Source organism: Molossus molossus, unplaced genomic scaffold (assembly GCF_014108415.1).
Source record: "Molossus molossus isolate mMolMol1 unplaced genomic scaffold, mMolMol1.p scaffold_m16_p_13, whole genome shotgun sequence".
NCBI classification, from domain to species: Eukaryota; Metazoa; Chordata; class Mammalia; order Chiroptera; family Molossidae; genus Molossus; species Molossus molossus.
The window spans coordinates 24,177,009-24,203,488 of NW_023425348.1; the positions used below are offsets into that span (position 1 = coordinate 24,177,009).

The following is a 26,480-nucleotide window of genomic DNA, read 5'->3' on the forward strand; positions in this document are numbered from 1 at the left end:
ATGTAAGCATGCTCCCTGCACACTTGAGAAGAAGGTGCATTTGTGGTTGTCGTGTGGAGTGTTCTACAGATGTCTGCTAGGTCTAGCTGATCTGCAGTGTTGTGCTAGTTTTGTTTCCTCATTGATCTGCCTCATTGTTAGGCAGTATTAATAATAGGGTAGTGAAGTTTCCAACTCCATGGTGAAGTATCTCATTTCATCTTTAATTATGACAATTTTGTTTTATGTGTTTTGGAACATTATTGCCATATATATATATATATATATATATATATATATATATATATTTGCTAAATCTGTCTCATCAGCTGACTCTTTTATCATTATAAAATTTTCCTCTTTAAATCTTCAACATTTATTAACTTTAAAATCTATTAGTGTGGTATTTTCAGTATAGCTAATTCAGCTTATTTATGGTTATTGTTTTCAATAACTATCATTTTACATCTTTTACTTTCTTTGCTCTTTCACTTTGACACTATATTTAAAGAATATATATTAAGATACTTAATATTTTATCATGCTATTACTCTTTATTTTATAATATATCTAGTCCTAGTAAAAATATTTCTTTGTCATTGTTTTTGTTTTTCTTTTATGTTACAAATGTCTAAGATGGGGTTTATGTTTTTCTAGGACTTATATTCTAGGACTTATTTTCTATGAATAATATATTCACATATATTATTGCCAGGATTATGATTTACATTGTTGTTTGTAGCGATGGTTTATAATCCTGTAGAATATTACAATTTGTGTCTATTCTGTTTGTTCATACTTTCAATGTATTTGGGTTGTTTTCAAGTTTTTTGCCAGTTCAAACAATGCTATTGTTAAGAGGTGTATATATGTCTTCAGCTATATGTGTGCAAAATATTTGTTGGATTCATACTTACTAAGAATGGAGTTTCTGTGCCAAAGTACATGTGGGAATCAACATCAACATAATGCTAACTCTTTTCCAAAATAATTGTACCAATGTGTACGCATCAACAACCTATAAAAGCTCCTATTGATCACATTTGGATATTGTTGGATTTATCTATTTTTGCTATCAAATAGATGTTTTATTTTATTTTGGTCCTATGAAGGACTACAACATCCTAAGATCAAACATTTTCTTGCTTTCTTCCTTCTGTATTATCATTCCACATGCTGCTTGGTGATTAACTGGGACCCCAGTGTTGCTGTATCTCCATCTGCCAGGCATGGGTTTGCCTTGCCTTCCTGCAGAACATCCCCTAATTTCATGGCCAAGTATATAAATAATCTTATGGAAGGATAAAACATCCCCCAAACATAATGGCAAAGGAAGTACACAATGGGCCTTTGAACGCACAGTTCACATCATTCTTCCATGTCCTCTATCACAGATTTGTAGTCTGTAGTCAAAGCACTGATTCAGAGATAACATGTTGCTGATTTCAGATATTCTTCTTCAGGATACAATACTTGCACTAAAACAAAAACAGATTTTAAAAATAAATTTTGAGAGACAAGTGAATACGGAATTTCCCTTTTCTACTATCTTTAACAAAAAGTTAAGAAAATATTTTTATATATCAAAATATAATCACAGAGAATACTAACTATATGTTGGAATTTAAGAGACTAATAGGATAAAAATATAAACTAAAATTGCATTAATTAATTGAAAATACATTTTACAAAATACCTAATATACATGGCAAACTTGGTCATCCTCTGAGAATATAAATTTACATATAAGCATAACCAATGGACATAGACAACAAGCCAGGGGGTGAGGCAGGATCAGGAGGAGGGTGTCAATGAGGGAAAAAGGAGAAACATTTGTAACAAAAATAAATAAATTAAACAAAAACAGGCACAAAATATACAAAAAAATGAGAATATAAATTTAAAATAAAAACAATTTTGTTAGAAGTTCAATGATAGGAGGGAGTCACGGAAATGTATCTTATGGGTATAATCTACTATAAAGAAAAGGGGATATTCACTGGAAGTATAAATAATTTTTATCTAAGCTGGATCATATAGGTTTTTCTTTTCTATATGCTAGAAAAAAAAATTAAGTTATATCTTTATTTTCAGCATTAAATAACACCACCTCTAATTATCAGGAAAATTTAAAACATAATTTCACCTTTTCATGTGGCTTCTCGTGTGCTCAGGCTATTTCTCAGGCTGAGGGCTATTTGCTTTACATATTCTTACTCAGCCTACAACAGGCTTCAGGTATGGGCAGTTGAGATAGTATACCTTTTATTCTAGTTCATGTAGAAAAATTGTATTCCAGTTTGCACTCCTAGAATCAGCAAAGATAAAGGAAGGTTACTTTTATTGATTTTTTTATTAATCAAGCTATTATTTCAAAATATTTTCAACGCAGCCTCACAAAATCAAACACACACACACATACCACGCACACACATAAACAAACTTTAGGTTAAGGTCAATATTGTTGGAATAAAAATGAAATAACTTTATATTGTCCATATAGAGGTGACATCATCCTGAATATTTGTGGGAGTTATGTAGAAGGAGGAGGTTGCAATCCAAGTACCAAAATTCTTAAAAATAAGGACAAAGGCAGAGAAAAGATTCTCTATTCATATTTCATGAGAGTTAAGGCCCAGTGTTAAAGATTTAGGAGAATGTTAATTTTGCCAACACTAGCACAAGGAGAATGAAGTTCAACTCAAAGAACAATTAAGGTGGTATATTTAAGGATACCCAGGCAATATATTTTTGTCATGTTTACTGACAAGTGCGTGGTTATCATGCACTGTTTGGGGGGAATGTAAACTGGTACAGTCACTAAGGAAACAGGATGGTGATACTTTAGAAAATTAAATATAGAATTACATATGACCCAGCAGCTCCACTTTTGGAGAGAATTGTAAAGAATTAAGAGTAGAGCCCTGGCCAATTTGGGTCTGTGGTTAGAGTGTCGGCCCATGGACCAGAGGGTCCCAGGTTTGGTTCCTGCTAAGGGCATGTACCTTGGTTGCAGTTTGTCCCCAGCCCTGGTTGGGGTTGTGTGAGTGGCAACCACTCAATGTGTCTCTCTTACATCGATGTTTCTCTCTCTTCCTTCCTTCCTCTCTCTCTCCCACTCTATCTGAAGATAAATGCAAAAAAGAAAGAATTAAAAGTAGAGTCTCAAAGAGACATCTGCACACACATGTTTATAATAGCTTAATAACAGCCAAAGGATGGCAACCCAGTGTCCATCAACAGGTGAATGGATAAACAAAATGTAGCCTATATATACAATAGAACATTATTTAGTCTTAAAATGAAAGGAAATATAAACTCATGTTACAACATAAATGACTTTTATTTTCTTTCTTTCTTTTTTTAATCCTTTCTCAAGTATATATTTCTATTTATCTTCAGATAGGGTGGGAGGGAGGGGGGGGGAGAGAGAGAAACATCAATGTGAGCGAGACACATCGATTGGTTGCCTCCTGAATGTCCCTGACCAGGCCTGGAGACTGAACTGCAACTGAAGTATGTGCCCTTGACCAAAATCAAACCCATGCCTCTTTGGTTTGTGAGCCTATACTCTAATCACTGAGAAAAAGCAGCCAGGGCAACATGAATGATTTTTGAGGGCATTATGCAAAAATAAGCCAGTCACAAAAAGACAAATATGGTTTATTCCACATATATGCAGTATCTAGAATAGTCAAATTCATAAAACAAGAAACTAGAATGGTGAGGGCCAGGAGTTGAGGAGGGGAAAATAGGTATTGAGTTTAATGGATATGGAGATTCAGTTTTGCAAGGTGAAAATGTTCTAGAGACTGATTGGACAACAATGTGAATATACTTAACAATATTAAACTGTACACTTTAAAAATACTGAACCACTGCCTGGTCAGTGGGGCTCAATGGATTGAGCATCCTCCCACGGACTGAAAGGTCCTGGTTTGATTCCCAGTCAGGGCACATGCCTGGGTTGCGGGCTCAATCCCCAGTAGGGAGTGTGCAGGGGGCAGCCAATCAATGTTTCTATCTCTCTCTTCCTTCCTTTCTTTCTAAAGAAAAAAAAAATCAATAAAGGCATATTAAAAATATTGAACTATAGACTCAAGATGCTAATTGTATGTAATGTGTATTTTTCCACAATTAAAATATTTTAAAATGCCCGATAAAATAAAATGTATCATTCCTAGAACACATTGGAATAAATAAAATAGGAAGTGATATATGTTGAGGATGAGAAACAGAAAGGTTGACAATGACAATATTCAGGTGAAAATAGGAAAAATTATTAGTAAAGATACTTCGGTTGTGGATTGTACCTATGACGTCAGGAAGAAGAGGCAGGATTCTGGCCTCCAATTCCTAGGCAGAAATTGGTAAAATTTTCTGGGTTGGTCTTGGCCTAGCTCTCTAAATAGCTCTGAGTTTTGATTTACTTCAGCCATGGTTATTTAGACAGTCACTGATGCGTGAACTCAAAATATTTAGGCCATGATTTTTCCCTCTAAACTTTAGACTCTAAAGTAACATTTCCTGATTGAATTTGATGTATCCAATTAAGAATAAATTGGGGGTCTGCCTTCACTGTTAACAACTTTAAGGGCAAAAAAGAAAAGTTTGTGTAACATAAGCAATAGTTTTCCTTTTTTATCCCAATTTATATATATATTTTTTTAGCCTTCGTTCTTATGTTTGTACACCCTTTTTGAATGCAGTTAACACCTCACACCTTTTTTGTAGTACTATTATAACATTCTGTTATATATTTTGACTGAATGACACTTATTCTGCTTTATTCTCTTAGAGCATGGTTCTAATGCTTTATTTCTCAGAATAACATGATCATATTAGGTATTTGAATTTCTTCCAGTGTTCAAATAAAACATGATACATCAAGTATAAGTTGGAGAAGGAAAAAATGGATAAAGTATCCAACTCTTAGAGAAATAATTGCTGTATTAGAGTCTCAGTTTCACAGTAAACTTGCTCAATGAATATATATTTCTATATTAAATCCTCAAGGCCTCAGTTCTTCATATTAAAATAGAAATGACAGTATTTAATTATTAGGATAGCATGTAAATAGATATGGTCAAACCTCGGTTCTGAAACGTCTCCCATCTTGAACAATTACTTCTCAACCAAGTTGTTCACGGAAAAAAATGTCTCAGTTTTTTAACATAACTTTGGTTCTAGACCCAACAACCCTTTCGCACTTTCACACTAACACCTGTGTGATCAGTTACGCATCTCTTAGGCAGCAAAGGAGGGATTGCCTGAGTACAAGTCAGTTAACTGCTAAACCTCGTGTTAACATCTCAGGAAATCGTGCTGCGAATATTTTTATGTTTTTTTCTTTTGTTTCTGTCTACTGTTATTAAACACATACAGTAAGTTACCATGGGTTCTAAGAAGTTTAATGAAAAAGAAAGTTGTGAAAAAGAAAGTTGTAAAAAAGTTGTGAGAACAATGACAGAGCTTAAAAAAGAAGTGATTGCAGCCCTGGCCGGTTTGGCTCAGCGGTTAGAGCGTCGGCCTGCGGTCCTTAGAGACCCAGGTTCGGTTCCTGCTAAGGGCATGTACCTCGGTTGCAGTTTGTCTCCGGCCCTGGTCGATTGTGCGGGTGGCAGCCACTCGATGTGTCCCTTTCACATCGATGTTTCTCTCTCTCTCTCTCTGTTCCTCTCTCTCCCTCTCACTCTACCTGAACAAAAAAATGGGAAAATGTCCTCGGGTGAGGATAAAAAAAAAAAAAAAGTGATTGCAAAGTATGATGGAGGTGTTCATGTGTCATTGCAAAACGGGCAATGAGCACAATTTAAAAACACTAAGAGGCCTTCAAGAATGCTGATGTTGCTAAGGGTGTGAAAGTGCCCACAAAACAGCAACCACAGGCAATTGAGAAAGGTTAAAATGGAATCATCTGGAGGTCTGGAATGGATTAATTCAGTTTACATTATTTCTAATGGGAACAAATGATTCAGTTTTCGAACAAATCACTTCTGGGACAGCCTTCTGGAATGTATTAAGTTCGAGAACCGAGGATCCACTGTATATATGCAAAACAGTAGATTCAGGTAAGGTCAAAAACAATAATGAGGACATGGTAGAATAGGTGGAAGCAGCCTCTACCTCCTCCCATGACCACAACACAATTACAACGAAGTTATACAACAATCATCTTGAATAACCAACTTTAGACTACCTGAACAGAAGTCATACAACCAAGGATCTTCAAAAGAAACCAGGTCAAGATTGAAAAGAGGGATGGAGGTATGAAGTGTACTGGCCCCACACCCCCAGGTGGCAGTTAAGCATATGGAGGGATATTTCAGCTGCAGAGAGAGGCTCCCGCCAGGGGTGAGGCATCTCAGCCCCAGGCTGCCAGGCTCCCTCTCCTCGAGCACCAGTGCTGGGAAGAGGAACCCACATAACGTCTGGTTGTGAAACACAGTGGAGAATCTGTCCACCTAGTGAGACAGAAGGCTGCTAGAAACCCAGGCATCCTCTTAAAGGGATAACACACAAACTCTGACTCACAGACACTCACCTAGGCTTTGAAAGAGGGTCAGTGGTTGTGGGTGTGCCAGGTTCATACAGAGAAAGAATGAATTGTGTAGCTTTGGGGCAAGGGCTAGAGAGACAGCCCCCAAAGCCCCTTCAGCGGCATGGGCACCATCTTCTCTGTGTTAAGCACTCTCCACCCAGGCATTAGCCTGGAAAGCTACACTAGCTTCCTCCAGATGACTCCCTAGCGCCCCCTCCCTGGACAACTAGCCATGGCCAAGGGTTCTGTCATCAGCAGCCAGCCTGAGCCCATTAGGCATATTGGTTTATAATTTTCTTTCTATTAAAGTCTTTGTCAGGTTTTGGAATCAGGGTAATGCTGTCCTCATAAAACAAGCTTGAGAATCTTCCCTTCTCTTGATTCTTTTGGGAAAATAATTTAAGAATAGGTGTTAATTCTTTGACTGTTTGGTGAATTCACCTGTGAAGCCATCTGGTCCAGGACTTTGTTTGGAAGTTTTTTGATTACTGAGTCAATGTCATTAGTTGGGATAGGTCTGTTCAGATTTTCTCTTTCTTCTTGCTTTAGTTTTGGAAGATTGTGTATTTCCACAGATGTATCCATTTCTTCTAGATTGTCCACTTGTTAGCACACAATTTTTATAGTATTTTATAATCTTTTTTATTTTTGTGGTGTTAATTATTTCTCCTCTTTCATTTCTGATTTTATTTATTTGGGTTCTCTCTGTTTTTCTTGATGAGTCTTGTTAAAGGTTTATCAATCTTGTTTACATTTTCAAATACAGGGTCTTGGTTTCCATGATCCTTTGTATTTTTTGGACTGTATTTCATTTATTTATGCTCTGATATTTATTTTCTTCTTTCTACTCCTTTTGGAACTTTTCCGTTTTTTTTAATCCTCACCTGAGGATATTTTTCCATTTATCTTCAGATAGAGTGGGAGTGAGAGAAAAGGAGAGAGAAGAAAACATCGACGGACGTGACAGGGACACATCCACTGGGTCCCTCCTGCATCACCCTGACCAGGGCCAGGGATGAACTGCAACCTAGGTACGTGCCCTTGGCTGGAATCAAACCCGCGACTCATGGGTGCAGGCTGACGCTCTAATCGCTGAGCCAAATAAGCCAAGGCTGTTTTCCTTTTTCTAGTGCCTTTAGGTATAAGGCTAGATTATTTATTTGAGATTTTCTCATTTCTTGAGGTAGTCCTGTAGTGTTATTTATTTCCCTCTTAGTACTGCTTTTTCTGTGTTCTGTAGATTTAGGCTTGTTGCATTTGCCTTTTCCTGTCTCAAGACATCTTTTTACTTCTCTGATCTCATTGTTAACCAATTCATTGTTTAGTATGTTATTTAGCCTCCTTGTGTTTATGTGTTTTTTTGTTTCCTTCTTGTAATTTATTTCTAGTTTTATACCACTGTGTTCAGAGAAGACACTTGATATAATTTCAATCTTCTTAAATTTATTGAGACTTATTTTGTGGCCTAAAATGTGGTCTATTTTGGAAAACATTCCATGTGCACTTGAAAAGAATGTTTATTCTGCTGCTTTGGAATAAAATGCTGCAAAAATATCAATTAAATTATCTGATCCAATGTGACATTTAAGGCCACTGTTTCCTTATCGATTTTCTGTCTGGATGATCTATCCATCATTGTCAATGAGTTGTTAAAGTTTCCTACAATTACTGCTTTACTGTTGATTTCACCCTTTATGCCTGTCAATATTTGCTTTATAAATTTAGGTGTTCCTGTGTTTGGTGCATAAATATTTATTGAGGGTTATATCCTCTTGTTGGATTGATCCCTTTATTATCATGTACTGTCCTTCTTTGTCTGTTAGTACAGCCTACACCAAAGGAGTTTTGGAGACCAAGAATGCAGAATTTCAGAACAGAGCTGCCCTGGACATAAAATTTACCTCTCAAAGTCACTTATATTAGTACTTATTTCCCTGCTTATGTCTGAATTTTTTAAACATGTGTCCACGTGTTTATTATAATTCACAGATAAGATAATCACTGAGCCACATGCTCCTGGACATTGGGGGTCCGGCTCTACGTAGTGAGTCTCCTGGGCAGCTCTTCCTTCTCACTGGCTCCAGAGTTAATGCAATCCCCTCTTCTCAGGAGTCTATAAAATAAGCCTCTCTTTGATTTGGGAACTGGTTGGTACATTTTGTCTTCTAGAATCTAATGCCACAATTTCCTTATTTTGGCTTTGGTTGATGTCCTCAAACCATTCAGATTTGATCTCATTCTGTCTGGAGATGGAGACACACCAGGTAACAAACTAGTCTTGAAGGTGAGGCGGGCAGTGTCCAGGTAAATGCCTTTGACTATGAAGAATCGCTTGCTATCCAGTAAGCCATGTGAATCAGGGAAGAATGGGAACTAACATATTTGCTCCCAGCCTCTTGAAGTTAATGTCCTTAAGCACAGGATACTGTTTCACTCTAGCTGCTCCATTGCCTTTGCAGCCCAGGAACTGCTTGGGATTGTTATTGATTAACATCCTGCAGATGGACTTGGATTCCTCTGTAAACTTCTCGGAATACACTTCAGTGTCCTTCACTCACTGTCCCATCTTCTCCCATTTGATTTTCCCTTTGAATTTTCTGAATGGAGAATGTACCTGAAACATTTCGTATAGCAGACAGCCAAGTCCCCGCCAGTCAGGACAGAATGTATAGTTTTTATTCTTGTTAACTTCAGGAGCTATGTAGCAGACTGTTCCAACTCTTCCTCAAATCCTCTCTCCTTCTGGGATCTCCACCACTAAACCAAGATCTGAAATCCAGATTTGTCCACAATCACGGAGGAGAATATTCTCAGGTTTTAAGCCCCATACACAATTGTTTCCCTCTGTAGGTCCTCCAAGCCACAGAACAATCAGCAGCCTAGAAAACAGCTCTCTGCTCATCAAAGCTGAGGTTGCCCAGGTTGTAGATGGGGAACTTTAAGTCCCCTCCATTCATAATGGTTAGTACCAAGCACAGGGATTCTTTGGTTTCATAAGTGTAGCATAAAATAACTACAAATCTATTGTGCACTTTCTCTAGGATTCTTTTATCATTCTACGCTGTGGCTTCACCTTTCCTTCTGTCTCTCTTTTTTCTTCCCCTAACTTTTTACAGGCATACAATTATTCTGTTGCTCTCACTTGACAGGCATAAACCTCTCCACCTCTGCGTTTCCTAGAACTCTATAATGTCAACATCTTTTCTTTGTTACTAGTTGTCTTTCCAGCCATTTCCACTGTAAAAATTGAGAAAATTATAGGCTTTCTTGGTGTTCTTCAAATTGTTCTCCACTTAAATAGTATGGACAACTCTGCATTTCTCAGACTTCTTTAGAAGGATTCTTTTTCAGTTGCAATCTGAATTCTCCCACAGCATGTGAAGTATTTGTGGAATAGGGACTGTGGACTTCTCATTAATGGAAATGTGTCTCAGATTAATAGTCCACAATCTCTTCCATCTTTGTCAGCGGCCACTTTATATTCTGCCACTGCATCCAGAATATCAATACACCTCTTCAGATCATTTTTTAAAAATTTTTCTTCCTTTATTGATTTTAGAGAGAGAAGAAGTAAGAGGGAGAGAGAGAGATAGAAACATCGATGAGAGAGAACATCGATTGGCTGCCCCCTGCATGCCCCCCACTGGGGATCAGGCCCACAACTTGGGCATGTGTCCTGACCAGGAATCAAACCAATGACCTCTTGGTGCATGGGTTGACACTCAACCACTGAGCCACACTGGCCGGACCATATCATAATTTTTAATACAGAATTGCCTGAAGAGAAGTCTTTCTATTGGCTGCTTGTCACAAAGACTGCTATAATTCCTTTATTGGTGTTCCTTCAGCAGCAGTGAGCTGGCCACAAGGTTTTCCATCTCTAAGGACAATACCCCACAGGGCCACACCTACCATGTGTGCCAATGCTGCTGACATATACAAAGTAGAAAACATAGCTTCCCAGATCTCACTTACCAAAAATACCTACTGTTAACTCTTTGGAATATAGTATGCTGCTATGACAGAAATATTTCTATACCAACTAGTTTGTATGTGTGAGGGTTTTGTTGTTGTCAGCATTATATAGTGTTCTGAAATTACCATTTCTCATTATACTTTGGTATGATTTCTTCCAGCTTTTGTATTTAAACACAAATATTTACTAAATGGAATCATGCTGTTCTGCATTTTCCCTCATTCACAATATATGTAGACTTTTTCTTTGTCATCTTGGCATCAGTTGCAAGTCATTTAACCACGGGATTGCCAACATTTAAAAAACAATTTTCTAAGGGGAAAATGTAGTTATTTTTTGATATTTCAATATTAGCAGTAATGCAGCTATAGGCATTTAGCTGTGAATACTTGTATGACTAGATCTATGAGATAAATTGCTAGAAGTAAAGTAGCTAATTTATAGGTTACATACATTTTGAAATTTGATTCCTGTAGACAACATATGAGAGCTTCTTTTCTATTGAATAGCATTATTGTCTTTAAAACATACTAGTTAATTAGTTGCTGGTGTTTTTTTATAGAAGAGGCACTATTTTAAATGTTTAATATACATTAACTTATAAAATACTCATAAAAACCCTATGTGGAAGGTCACTCTTTTTCAGATGAGGGCAATAAGGCACAAGGAGAATAATAGTTGCAAAGGTCATGCAGGTCACATATGGCAGCACATGGATTCCAAATCAGGCTTTCTCCAGAGCCTTCTTCCTCTTAACTACAATTCCACTGTGCTGCTCACATGCAAGCTTATTTTAAAGATAAATAAAAACAGCATTGCTAAATTAAATAATATATCTAAATTCACACAGTAGATGTAGAGCCTAAAATTTGCCTTCTAGTCAGAAGTGGATTAGCTTAAATATAATTTACTTTGCCCTGTTTTTAAAAATAACTGGATGGTATAAAAATCAACACCATCAATCAAGACTATTAAAAAGAAACCTACCTAAAAAGTCATCAATAATGAACAAACTTAGGGACAATCTTTAACACTATAGTTATTATATAAAATGAACATAAAAATTTCACAACACTAGAAATTTATAAGTCCAGGGATACTACTTTTGAATATATTAAATCATATTTATATAGTTTGGGCCAGCTCAGTTACCCCAGTCAGTATTCATAGATCTATTTCTGTGATCATACTTTAAGAAGTGAAATACCAACATGTCACCACAGATTGATGCCCCAGGAAAATGTGCAAGTGTGATTTTGAAAAATGCAAATGAGGCTTCACAATCCTATCTATAAAGAAGGCTTGATTGAGCTTCTTTTATACAACATTTTTGCTTGTTTTCCCGATAACATTAGACAATATTTAAGTAGCTGAGAATTGGTACTTGGGCTTCTGAGGAAGTGAACATGTTAATGAGCAGAAGGTGACAAAAAACATTAGGCTCACAAATAAGTATATGGCTGTGTGTGTTTGTATATATAGAGATATTTTATATACATAAAGAATATATATGTGTGAACATTTATAATGGATTAGAAATAATTTTTTGCTTTGCCTCTTAATTTGAAAGACATTGATACATTGAGTAAATACTTCTAGGTATTATATTTTTATAATATGTTAACTATATAGTAATGTGTACCAATATGTAAATATTTATATATAAACCAAATAAACATATAAAATATAAATTGTGAAGTAGTATATTGAGGATGCTTGAAAATGGCATGGTGGTCATTCATTTATTGAGATTATTGTGCTCTCACTATGAAGTTTTACATTTGCAGAAACATGGCAGGGAAATACCAAGAAACTTAAAATTTTTAAATAATAACATTGACTTTCTTGATTATCATTATGCATTTTGATAACTTTTAACATTTTTACACAGCAAATTCATAAATTTAAAAAATACTATGAAAAGTGAAAACTAAAAACAACACAATGTGGGGATTTATGGATGCTAATGTTCTTGGTAAGTTCCTCACAGCAGTGTTATTCAGCAGTAAATAAAAACATTTAGGTCAAACAACTATGGCATAATTAGTAACAACCATTTGTTGGAAACAAGACTTTGATAAGCCTTCTACATTGCTAATTTATAATTCATTTTTATGTGAAATTACATGTATTTGTGCAACTTATGTTTCTATGAACTCATAATTGATTTCTAACTTCTGCACAAAACCAAAGGAACTGTTCATAGAGTCACATGGATTGTTGACTATTTTGCTCAGGAATCTGACTTAACCACAAGGAAATAAGGTTAAGATATTATTCTATTCTGGTAATATATGGCTATGAAATTATGATAACTGTACTCATAGAGCCCTTTATTTTAATTATGCTCATTTATTTAGTTATTCAGTCTCTAATTTTAGACAGCCTTTCCAATTATCTAATAATTTACCCCTATGACTACATAGACAGCTGAGAATATTATGCATATTTTACACATTTTTAGTCTGCTATAATTTAAATATATAAATGTTACAAGATGAGAACTGAAGCCAACATAATTCCCTGTCCCAGTGTTAATACTGAGATCAAGCAAAAATGTCTTAGCTCTTTTCAGGAAATATCTACTCCACAGAGATAAGACTAAACCAATGAAACAGATTACTTGTCAAGACTGATAGCTTCTCATCAAGAAGTTCTTTTTGCTGTGCTCACCAATCCAAAGGCATTTCATTATCAGTTGTTCCAAATCCTTATCAGTTTTCTATCTGGCAAGGCATGTCTTATTACCCTCCTTATTCACACTACTAAGACTTGGTCAGAGTGATGTTCTCCTTTACTGTAGGATGTCTAATAAATGTAGCCATACCCAACCAAAAGGCTTCTGGTGGTCTTTTGGGGAGCTCCTTTAAACCCCTGACCCAGTTTCAGCAATGTGAACATTTTCTACATTTCCTTTATAAATCTCTCTTTTAATTTTTGTTTGTTTGTTTGTTTGAACAACATGAGGTAAATTCCAGACATCATGCCCCTTTACTCCTTAATGCTTCAGTGAATATTTTCTAAGAACCAGGACAGTCTTGGACATAGCCACAACATGGCTTTCAAAATCAGAAATTTAGCACTTATAAAATGTACACTCCATATTATAAATCTGATTAAAGCAAATATAAACCTGTATCAGTATTATAGACAACGTAACAGAGAAGGGTCTGAGTTTTTATCCTACTCAGAAGCTAACAAGTTAGTCTGGTGCTGTGTGTGTATATACCTATAGCTTTATACTATATCTATGAACATATATACATATACTCTATATCTATGTGGCGTGCGTGTATAGTTGTGTGTGTACGTAGAGTCCCTGCTTCTGAGACAGACAAAGACATTTTATTGCTCATTGCCAATCAGCAGCTAGATCAACAGCTCACTTCGTCTTCCCAAACCCCAATCTCGACAGTGTAAGGTAGAGTGGAACAGACCGCATGTACGCACATACCTGAGCAGTGAGATGCATTACAGAAGGGTGACTCTGAAATTAGAAAAACTTTAGCTGCATTCTCCCCTCCAGAGAGAGAGAGAGGCTTTATCATGCCAAAATCTGTTTGAAGAAGGAGAGGGCTCTATTTTTACGTCCAAAGTTAATGAAAGCCTACGTTAGTTAAGCTGTTTGCTGTTGCGGAAATCTTTTAAAAGTGAGTATGTCACATCTCTTTCTAGATATCTCCAAATGAATGCCTTACGTTTGATAAAACTATAAATAAAAGCAGTGGCAAACAAAATAGATCCAGAGACATGGAAGCATGGAACAGACTGATGAATCTCAGAGGGAAGGGAGTGGTGGCAGGAAGAGATTGACCAAAGAATTTGTATGTATATATGCATAACCCATGGACACAGACAACAGTGTGGGGAAGGCCTAGGGTGGGGGCGCAGGAGTAGGGTTGAGGGGGTCAATGGAGGAAAAGAGAAGACATCTGTAATACTTGCAGCAATAAAGATAAATTGAAAACAACAACAAAAAAGCAATTGGGACTTCAGAGTTTTTATGTCCAAGAAATGCAGAAATGGTAATGTTATAATAGAGACTAAGAGGCTTGTTTTGATAAGACATTTTTCTGGAACATGAAGCCTTGCGGTTTGGTAGCATTTACAGAGGGGGTGCCTCCTCCCTCTACCTTCACACCCTTGAATAAGAGGAAACTAAAAGCATAGTTTAAATTTGAGCAAAAGAAATTATTACACTACCACAAAATTTATAGGTCTGGATAACAAATACAACAGCGAATTATTTTAATCAACTTTCTCAGTTTTCTAAACATTGCTATAAATCAACTAAAATGAATAATGTGGCAGTTTATTATTAAAATTCACTTTTAAACATCTCAGTTGAAAAAAAATGGTCTCCAATATAAATAACAAGTCAATCTGAACTATAACTCATTGAATAAATTTAGTATTGATTTCTAGTAGCTGTAAAATATTTTTCCTTAATATATAAAAAAGAGTCCTTTTATTTAAAACACATACTAACCCTTATCATATTTTTTTAATTTTATGTAAATTATTTTCTTAGAAGGAGGCCAAAATAATAAAAATGTAAGTGGGATTTTTTTTTAAATGTTGATTCAAAGAATGTTTAATTAAAGTTAGAGTAGACTTTGGGGAAATGAGAAAATATATCCAGAGGTGAGAGTTGATTAAATATAGAGTTTAAATGAAGAAATCAATAAAAGAAAGATATTGAGATATTTTTTAGAGGATCAGAAAATATAGAGACTTGATGCCTTTGAAATAAACAAACCAGGAAAAAAACTTGGAGGTTTAGAAGCAAATTGAACTTCTGTCTGAGCGGTGCCCTAGGTGGCCAGAGGCAGGTGAGCTAAATGAAATCGGAAGGAAGGATTTATTTGACTTAGTAATATGGACAGAAAAGTATCTAAGGAAAGAAAAATGAATAAAGGAGTACTAATAATAAACTAAGAGAAGGTTGGGTCGGAATTGTGTGTGTGTGTGTGTGTGTGTGTGTGTGTGTGTGTGGTGAGTATGTGTGGGAATATGTGTGTGCAAGTGTGTGGCTTGCTGGGTGCAGATCCCTAGAGCTATAACAAGTGACCACACATTGTATCTTAAAACAACTCAGTTTCTAAGTCTAGAAGTACAAAGTTAAGATGTCAGCAGTGCTATGCTCTCTCTCTGAAACTTGTGTGGAGAATATTTCTTTGTTTTATCATAGGTTCTGATAATTTCCTTGCAATGGTCAGCATTCCTTGTCTTGTATCTTCATAATTTAGCTCTATGCCCCGATGGTTAAATGGCACTCTCCTCTCCTGTGTTTGTTTCTCTTCCTCTCTGTATATAAGGACATCAGTCATATTGGTCCCGTATGACCTTATCCTTAGCATTTATATATTCAACAATGCTATTTCCAAATAACATCATATTCTGAGGTTCTAGGGATTAGGGATTTAACATATCTGTATTGGAGACAAAATTGAACCTATGATAGATGAGGAAGCAATCGCCATTGAGAGGTCCCGTCTTCAGCTGCCACTGTCAAAGTATGCTCATGAGAAGGTCTTTAGTTGGTAATTAGATATGTGGATTTGGGGAAGTTTGTAGCAATTATCATTTTGAAAATAAGCTAATTTTATTTCTGATATTTTTGTCCTATGAAGTATCCCCAAATACACATACACAAAAATATTCCATGCACCATTGCATGTAGTATCAAAAATAAATGTACAACAGTAATATATAAAATACATTATAGTATTATTGATATTATATCAATATATGACTCTATCAAGAGAGTTATTTTCATGAAGAAAATTTTTTGGTTTAATGCTTAAGTGAAAAGATAAAAATTATATATATAATATAATCCTAGAGTTAAAGCTTGAACAATATATGGAAGAATAATTTTCATACTTTTCTTAGTTTTATTAATTTTTGTTTAAAAAGTATAAGGTGTTTATAAAAGAAAATATAAAGTAAAACTTTGTTGATTAAAATAAACACTTCCTGTTTTTTTGTTTTGGTTTAGCCAGAGAATCTATTGATTAAACATTACCCACTTAGGGTTTTAAAACTTTAGGTTAAATCTAGATATTGCAGGTTATTTACTCTTACACCTCTGATGAAGACTTGTCACTCACCACAAACAAAAAGCTAACCGTATCAACTATGCTTGAATTGGGAAAATGGGTTTATTTAATGCCTGGTCACTTGGAATATACATAACTTCCAAATTATGGCTAAATGTGTCTGGATATGATCTTCAGCAAAAGAAAGACAAAAACAAGGAGTTATACTTCCTTTTACAAAATATATATGCCCTGTGGTTCTGTCATTCAAACTCCTGGACATTAAATTGGGGTGATATGTAAACACGGAGAGCATATGTATCATAAAACTGATATTAAATAAAAAATAAACATAAATCTAGTCTATATCCACATCATATATACCTGGATATAGTTTTTGAATTTTAAATAGTTTGTTAAAGGTATTTATGAATGTAAAATCAAGTAGTGCTGATATAAAAAGTAGCAGTCATGTGCCTTGCTCTTGTCTAGGCTATGAATTGTTCCCCAGGCACAATCATTTTTTTATTCTCTAGATATATCCTTAGGCACTTACTTCCAGTTTTCTAAGTTATTTGCTTACATGTCTACTTATTAATTTAGATTTAGACATTGACTTTCTGTTGTATAAGGTAATTTAAGGTTTTGACTCAATTTAATAGCCTCTGCACGTGTGCGCGCACACACACATTTTATTTCCCATACACATTTTGTACTTTATAACATGACATGCTTTTGGCAACTTGAAAACTCTTATTTATAGTATTATGACTATGCAAATAACATTATGTGCTCAGTTAAAGAGCATATCATGGTAATTTCTTTCTTGTACATTTTCCCCAAGAATTAATTCTCACTTTTTAATTTTCCCACTTTTTGTGGAAAATTTGCCCATTTTCCCCAGTGTCCATTTATTTTCTCTCAAAACACTTAAGCAGATCAAATAACATGAGTTCCAATTTTTTCACAAAGGACTCTCTACTTTGGCCTCTCCTCATGCTGTCTGAAATGGATGCGTTGTCTTGAGGTTTAGTACGGGCTGTGTTCCTAATTCTTATTTCACAGCTCTCCTGAATGCTAGCTTCTGAGTCCTGGATCCTCTATCTGTTTTGAGATTCTTTTCCTTTTAACTTTGGTAAAAATTCAAGAAAGAATGTGTGCTAAAAAATTATTTTTTTTTCTGGAGCTAGTTCTTCTCGAAGGGAAATGTTTATTCTCTGTAGATGCTTTTAAGTTCGTAATTTTCAGTGTTATGAACATTATGATAACGTGACTTGGTCAGGGTCTTTTTCATATACAGATTTGGCTCATAGTTCACCATTTTTATTTTTATTATTATCATTGTTATCAGTTTGATGATTCCTTCTCTATTCTTCTCTCTGTTTGGAAACTCCTATTGGTAATAGTTTAGGTCTCCCGTTTTGATTTCTCTAATTCTGTTTCATTTTTGCTCCTTTTTTCCTTATCTTCAGATTGTTCTATATTTTTGAAGTTTAAATCTTTTATTTCAATCTTTCTATAATATTCCGGGTGAACAAACATCTCAAGTTCAGTGGTTTGACACAATAAAGCTTTACTTTTCCACAAGCTAGGAAGTCTCTTGCCGGGCAGTTCTTTGGGTGACTGCTATAGGCAGGAAATGAGAGACATATTTCTTTTTTTTGGTAGATAGAGTGGGAGGGAGAGAGAGGAAGAGAGAGAGAGAGAGAGAGAAACATCGACGTGAAAAAAAAAATCAAGTGGCTGCCTCCCGCACAACCCAACCAAGGCCAAGGACAAACTGCAACCAAGGTCCATGCCCGTAGTGGGAACTGAACCCAGGTCTCTCTGGATCTCAGGCCAACGCTCTAACTGCTGATCCAAAACAGCCAGAGCGAGGGACATTTTTCTTATACTATTTGTCCCTGCTCACTCTTAGGCCCTCAAAAACATAGACATACCAAGAAGATAATGGCATATAGTGTATGATATTGCCAGGACTGGACGTTCCCTATATTATTTCCACCCTTAACCAAAACAAAGCCACGTGTTTCCAGCTAGAAGCAAGAGGATTTTTTGAAATGTAGTATAGCAGAATGCCTAAAAAAAAGAAAAGAAAAGAAATAATCATCCTCTACATCACTGCAATAGCTGTCTATGTTGTTATGTATTTCTTAGCCAAACTGACCTGGAAGTCAAACTCCTTTCTCACAAGCATGGTCTCCTCAGCCACTACATTGTGTCTATGATAGTTTTCTATTCCTATTCTCACTCCATTCAGTGATGTCAAATTTCTGAGGCAGTCAGAAATCATTCATGCCAATATTTGATTTGCTAGCTGTATAAAACTGCTCAGGGAACTATTATATCACTTTATGAGGTGACACAAGAAAGCCACCTCATTGGAATAGTAATATCTGTACCAGTAAATATCAACTACTAGCCAGACCTTGTACTTAATACTTGAAGCTCTCACATTAACTCCCTCACTATAGTGAGCAACTATTTAAAAGCCAGGCATCCTTTGCCATTAAAATATATCTTTTCACTCAATTCCATCATGTTTGTTTGATTTCAGTAAAAGCCAACTCTGTTTGTACAAATTGATGCAGACACTATGGCCCCAGAAGACTGGTCCAGGGTTGATAACTTGAACAAAATGGGTTAATAATAATTGTCTGTGCACTGGGAATTTAAGTAAAGTTTAGCCTACATTCATATATTTTTGTGAATTGATAAAAATTTACAATTAGCTTTTTAAAGGAACATTTTTCTGCTCACATGAACTTATAAATCAACAAAGATACTCTAGAATTGAAGAAAATGATAGACTGAAGCATACACAATATAAAATTTAAGTAGCTTTCTGGCTACTTTGCAATGCTCTATGACTTGATTTCAGTCCATCTGGAATCTCAGCCACACTCCCATTTTTAAATTTATGAGTTAATTTTAAAATTCTTCATTCTAGTAACCAAGTCTCCCCTTTTCTTGCATAAGTTTCAGTGGGATCAAATATTTACAATTACAAGCATAATTTTAATTTCCAGAGGTCTAAACTAAGGCAGAGGAAGATAAATTTAATTTTCAAAAATGACTTAAGTTGAATGACAATAATAACAGCTTAGTCATTTTGAATCCAAAGTTCTTGTTTCTTTTATCAGAAAAATAGTGCATTGAGAAATATTTGATGTTCACAAAATTCTTAGAACATCTGAGATGAAGTAGCTACAGACAATATATTATGAATAAACATAAGTATATGTATGAGGCAGAATTTGAATATCAGAAGATTAATGTATACTTCTTTTGATTAAACTATACAATAAAGAAGAGCAATGCCTATGAAGAACGTCTAACTGCATATTACATTAGAAAATAACAAATTGTCCTCCTGACAGTTAAGCATTTTAGAAATTTGACAAGAATATTTGTCATCTCTGTTAAACTTTGAGACTAGAGACAGATGATTTTTAAAGAACTTAACACATTAACAGTGGTAAAAGAATGTCATAACACATCTTTTTAAAATATGTCATAGACAAGCACAATTATTTTTTTTTCTCTATGGGCTAATCCATTGTAAAATGAATATAATTTTAAGAAAATATATAGATGAGAACCATGATCAAAATTAATTATGAATATATGGAAAATGTTTTGTTTATGATACAGTAATTAATTTCTTTAGAAGATATTTTCTGAAAGATAAGAAATAATGAGGGCAATTTAACATAACTAAGTGTCATGAAATATCTTCAGCCAAAGTCAAAATTTGGTACCTAAATTTGGGTGACAAGTATTCTTATGGTTTTTTTCCCCAAGTTTATATGCAAGGAATATTTTTAAAATAAAAAAAATGCATAGATAGAAATAAGTAAATGGCATGACTTCTGTTTGTGTCTTTGTTTAATCTGGACAAAGTATTATTATAATTCTTTATGGAGAGAGAAAAACTATGGATAGCAGAAAAAACCCTATTGAAGAGACTTTAAACACTGCCATCAACTAAAGTAAAAAATTATGACATAATTCTGACATAAAAATAATTTACTCATGTAAGTTTAACTGTATTTCTAGCTTTAGGGGACCATTGGGAAAAGTAGTTTTCTCAGAAGGCATCAGCAACAATCGATGCTCCTCTCATGTGGTTTTTAAACTAGACAACCTGAACAAATGTGAGACATAATGAAGGTCTCTAATAAATAATCTAAAAGAATTTTGGGAAAGTATCTGGTCTTTTTTCACTCAGTTATGCATGAAGAGATATGCATATCACTATTATTTTTAATAAATCCTCAACCTTTTTACATCTGCCGGCATTTGGGGTAGAAGATCAAACTGAAGCCCAAAGCAACCAATTTTAGATTCAGTCACTTTTTAAAGCCCACCTAGGAATCTTTAGTTCCTGGCAACGTATTGGACTACGTACCTGCATTGACATTTTCCCCTCCATCAATCTTCTCATTTAAAACAATGAAATACGCTGACAAAAATGTTTTTAATGTAACATCTTAAATATATTCATGAGTAGTACTAAAGTAAGTCATACTCAATTACGTAGGCATTGAGGGCATTTGTCTAACCTCATGAATTTGAGCATGAGAGTTTCCATACATGTGTGATTTGGGAGAGATAAAACAAAATCCAGACAAGCTTATATGAGGTTTAAACTTCAATAAATACCTTCTTAAAATACTAAATCTCAAATGGATTAGAAAAAATGTTTCAACACACAAATACCTCTCCTATTGAGCTTATATTTTAGTGGTGGGACATATACAAAAATTAAATAATATACAGATTATCTGATGGTGATAAGTGCTATGAAAGAAACAAAGCAGCAAGAAGGATAAAAAGTATTGTGAAGTTAACATGCTAAACAGCTTGGTCAGAGAGAGCTGGCATAGAAGATGACATTTGAAAAAAACATCTGAAGCAAAGGAATGACTCATGTGGATATCCTGGAGACATGTATTTCAGACAAAGAGAACAGCCTGTGAAAATAGGCAAATTCCCTTTGCATTTTGGAGAAAAAACAAAGTGGCCAGTGTGGCTATAGCAGAGTGATAAATAGGGTTAATAGAAGGAGGTGATAATAAAGGGATAACAGGGAGCATGGTTGTGTAAGTCTTTGAAGTAGGTGATCATATGTCCAGATTTGTCTAAGCCGATCTTAGTTGACATCTGTTGGTGAGAGTAATTATGACTAGAGCCCATTTTTATGTTTAGAAATACACCCATTTGGATGTCAAGGTCACCCTTTTTTGTAAGGCATTATAAGAAATTTGAAGTTTCTTCTGAACCATATGTAAAACCATTGTAGGATTTGATCTGATAAATCACTTGAGCTGCTATATATTTTAATAGGACCACTGTCATTACTTACAGTGAAGTGAGGCAAGGGTGGACTTTTATAGACCAGTAAAGCTATGGTAATTAAGCCAGCACCAGTGGGAACTCATAATAGATTGATTTGAGCATGGATAAGAAAATTGTCTGGATTCCAAATATATGTTTAAGATAAAAACAATGGAATTTGGTGATGTTTTAAATGTACAATTTAAAATAAAGGATGAGATCAAGATTACACCAAGGTTTTGCCTGATAAAGAGATAAAGGTGTTCATATTAACTGACATGGGGAAGAAAGCAAAATTTCAATTCTGGATGAGATAAGTTTTCAATGACTACAAATAGGCTATTGAATATATAAGTATAAAGTTCAGGGGAGAAGGCCTGGCTGGAGACATAAATCATATGAAACATCATCCTTTGGTTAGTATTTGAAGCCATGAGGTTGGGTGAGATTTCCAAACAAGTGAAGACAGAGAAATAAGTAGACCAAATATCAAAATGTATCCAGTAGAAAAGAAACATTTGATGTTTCAAAAGAAAGTAAAGATAGGGCCCTGGCCAGTTGGGCTCAGCAGTTAGAGCATGGGCCTGAGGACCAGAGAGTCCTGGATTCGGTTCCCACTAAGGGCACGTACCTGGGTTGCAGTTTGTCCTCGGCCCCAGTTGGAGTCATGTGGGTGGCAACCAATAGATGTGTCTCTCTCACACATCAATGTTTCTCTCTCTCTCTTCCTTACTCTCTCCCTCCCACTCTATATGAAGATAAATGCAAAAATGTCCTCGGGTGAGGATTAGGGGAAAGAAAAATAAAGAAAGTGAAGATAGGTATTTCTGGAACTATATTCAGTGTGAGATTTCACCCTCATAGTCACCTACATCTCTCCTCCTTGGTTCAGTCTTACCTTAATACTCTTATCACAAAAAAGAAAATAAAATTCTACTCATATTAATTTATTTAGTAATTTAAAGGGTGGACAATTTCAGGTATTTTTTTTTTTTATGTTTTCATATTATCAAACATTATAGGAAAAATATTGATCACCTGGCACACAAGGTTGAGTATAAATGGAGATTCAGGGATAAAAATAGGACATTAGGGCCCTGGCCGGTTTGGCTCAGCGGTTAGAGCGTCGGCCTGGGCACAGAGAGACCCTGGTTCTGTTCCAGCTGGGGGTGCATACCTCGGTTGCAGTTTGTCCTTGGCCCTGGTTGGTCATGCAGTTGGCAGCCACTCGATGTGTTCCTTTCACGTTGATGTTTCTCTCTCTCTCTGTTCCTCTCTCTCCCTCCCACTCTACCTGAACAAAAAATGGAAGGATGTCCTCGGGTGAGGATAAAAAAAAAAAAAAAAAAAAATAGGACATTAGGAATAGACTATAGTCACTGAATTTTGAGTAACTAATTTTTGGATATTTGAATTAACTTGGTTAGTCAAACTTTCATTTATCTTTTAATATTAATCTTAAATTATATGTCATTAGAAAAATGTATAACTAAACTTGTCCTTATAGTTATGCAGTATGTCTTCAATTGTAGTTTTCCACTGCAAAAATAGTGTATCTATAATTTTTAGAGACAACCTAAATATGGTATTTTTTCTTGGGCATCTTTTTTTTTTTTCTTTCCCAGCATGACATTCAACAATCTTCCAAATTTTTCTCTTTTGACTTTTTCTTTTTGGTAAAAAGGAGAAAGTATCAAACATTATCTCATTTATCAACTAAAACTTGACAGTTGTAAATTTAAAGAACTTTAGAAATAAAATACTAGCATTTTTAATTTATTTAAACAGAGCAAAACAAAACTAGGTGGTCACATGAATGACAAGATATACCCAAGATACCGAAATAAGTCTCTTTAGCCCTATCAAGACATGAAATGATGGAATTCATGAGAGTGCATTATCTGATTAATTATGCTAAAGACATCAGGTAAATTAGATCTAGTCAAATAAAGCCAGACATAGAGTCATTCAATTTAACTATTAAAAGGTTGTTAAGTACATTTACTAATGTCATCTTGTTTGAGGAGCCAGCTCTCCATTCAGATATTTTAAAGTGCAGAAATGTTTTCCATTCATCCCTCAAAATGACAGAAGGACCAATAATAGTCAAGAGAACAGAAGCTCAGAAAAGCAGAAATCATCTAAACAGAAGCAACTGCTTTTAAAAACAAGGAACCACCAAATGTGATTACAGGTTGCCTTCCTTCTAAGCAGCCTAGATAAGACAGGTTTTGTCATGTTATTTTATTAATGTCAATTTGCTGAGCTTTTAAATATTTTATCTATTTTAATATTTGTTTTATGTTTTTAACTGTAGTGTATTTTCTTAAATGTTTTTATTGTTATTATTTTTAGAGAAAGAGAAGAAGTTGAGAGAGAGAGAGAGAGAGAAAGAGAGAAACATCAATGTGAGAGAGAAACATCCATTAGCTGCCTCCTGCACACCCTCTACTAGGGACGAGCCCACATCCTGGGCATGTGCCCTGACTGGGAATGGAACTGGGACCTCCCAGGCCATGGGACAATGCTCAATCCACTGAGCCACACCTGCTGAGCTAACTGTAGTGTAATTTATAAGGTAAAACTCAAGAAAGGATTCTTTATAAATTATATATTAATTATAATAAAACCATAAGAACATATTCTACAATGAAAGGATAAGGAATTTGTAATAGAAAAAATTTATAGAAATCTGATGATCTTATGAAATAATTGGGCTTACTATTTAGAAAAAAAGGAGACTTGAATACGACAAGAGGCCTAAAAGATAACTTTCTGTTGTTGTGAAATTCAACCAAGGGTATTTTTTCCATTGATTTTTAGAGAGAGTGGAAGGGAGGGAGGAAGGGGAGAGAGAGGGAGAGAAACATTGATGTGAGAGAGACACATCAATTGGTTGTCACCACCAGCATGCACCCTAACTAGGGCTGGGGATCACACCTGCAACCCAGGTATCGAAATGCCCTTGACCAGAAATTGAACCAATGACCTTTTGGTCAACAAACTGATGTTCTAACCGCTAAGCAGTACTGGCCAGGACCCAAAAGGATAACATTTAAGAATCAAGTATCAAGGATATAAAAATAACTATTATTGGTAAAATTTCCAAAGCCAAAACTTTAGATACAACCTCTTACTTTACTAGGCAAGACAAAGAAGTCAAAGTTAAGTATCCATTGTTAGCATTGTTTATCACACATATCTTTTTTATTCATAATGTAATTTAAACAAATATTTAAGTAGGCATTCTTTGTACTCCCATTTGGCCTAATGTCTAATTTAGTGTCATAAGCATAACATATAATGTTGTTAGTATAACGGAAGTGATCAAAGAATAGCAACTGAGTTAGCTAGCCATTCTCTGATCTAGAAATGATATCTTTTTGTTTTATCATTATTATTATTATTATTATTTAAATTCCAAGATGATTGAAATATTTTTGTTTCTAGATGGGTAGGTCATTAAGAGTGTCTTGGGTTATGAGTAGCAATAGCCAGATTGCAGATAGCTAAGTCAAGCTTAAGGACTGATAAGGTCCAGAAACATGCTGAGGAACTACAGTTTGCATACATGTAAATTGTGAGGATCACAGCAAGATGTGCGACAGACATTTGACAGAGTGATAATAGACTTAGAGGAATTTATGAGTACAATAAAGGTGATATGTCCAAATAGGAGAAAAAGAAAAGAAACACAGGGCTATCGAGGAATTAAAAGCCAGTGCAAAATAACGGGTTGGTAGTTAAAATGTACAAGAAATTTTAAAAAAGAATTTTACATTGGCTAACATTTTTTTTCATCTCAGTTAAGATGCTTTTGACTCCAAAAGCCAGAAAAACTGTGAAATCCAAGTGGTTTAAAAATAAGCCATGAAGCAGAGTTAAGAAATGTACTACTTTAACAAAGCATCTAAACTCTATTCTCTCTGACTCATAGATATACATATATATATGTAATATCCAGTACCCTTGAAACACAATACTTCAACTAAGGTTGCCGATGGCAAATACCAGCGAATCATGTATACTGATGTATACTGTACCCAGTTAAACTGGGAGGACATACTGATTATCCTCAGGTGTGATAGTGTTGAAAGCTCCTATAAGATTAAGCCAATGGGAGTTTAAAATTTTCATAGTCTGACAGTTTTCACAGGTGTCACATAGTTATTTGTTGCTGGGAAGGATCAAAAATCTGTGTGATTTAACAAATACAACATAAATTTCATTAGAAGATGTCTGGAACTTCAGACTTATCTGAGGTAGAAAGAGCTATTATGCTAGGTAAGTGTAGGGCTCTGTCTGAAATAATAAGGTTCAGATCTCAGCTTATTTTTATCATCTTCTGGATGACAACCTTACCTCATTCAGTCTACAAAATAGGGTGCTATTCCAAATACAAAATGTTATTATTTTATGAGAAATTTTGATCCATCATGTAGGCATTATACTGAGCTTCAACTTCATTATTCTAGCAAAAATTTATGTTAAACACGTTGAATTCTGTTAAGAATAAAACTATTTAGGAGAGAGTGATGAAAAAAATGAATGGGAAGAAAAAACAGTGGTGTGGGCTCCAGGCTCGTTATTAAAGGAACAAGAC

General features: G+C 35.1%; 1 pseudogene; it reads right to left on the minus strand.

Annotated features, from left to right (window-relative positions):
• Positions 1–8,557: 8,557 nt before the first annotated feature.
• Positions 8,558–13,938, minus strand: LOC118627837 (annotated as a pseudogene).
• Between the last annotated feature and the right edge of the window lie 12,542 nt (positions 13,939–26,480).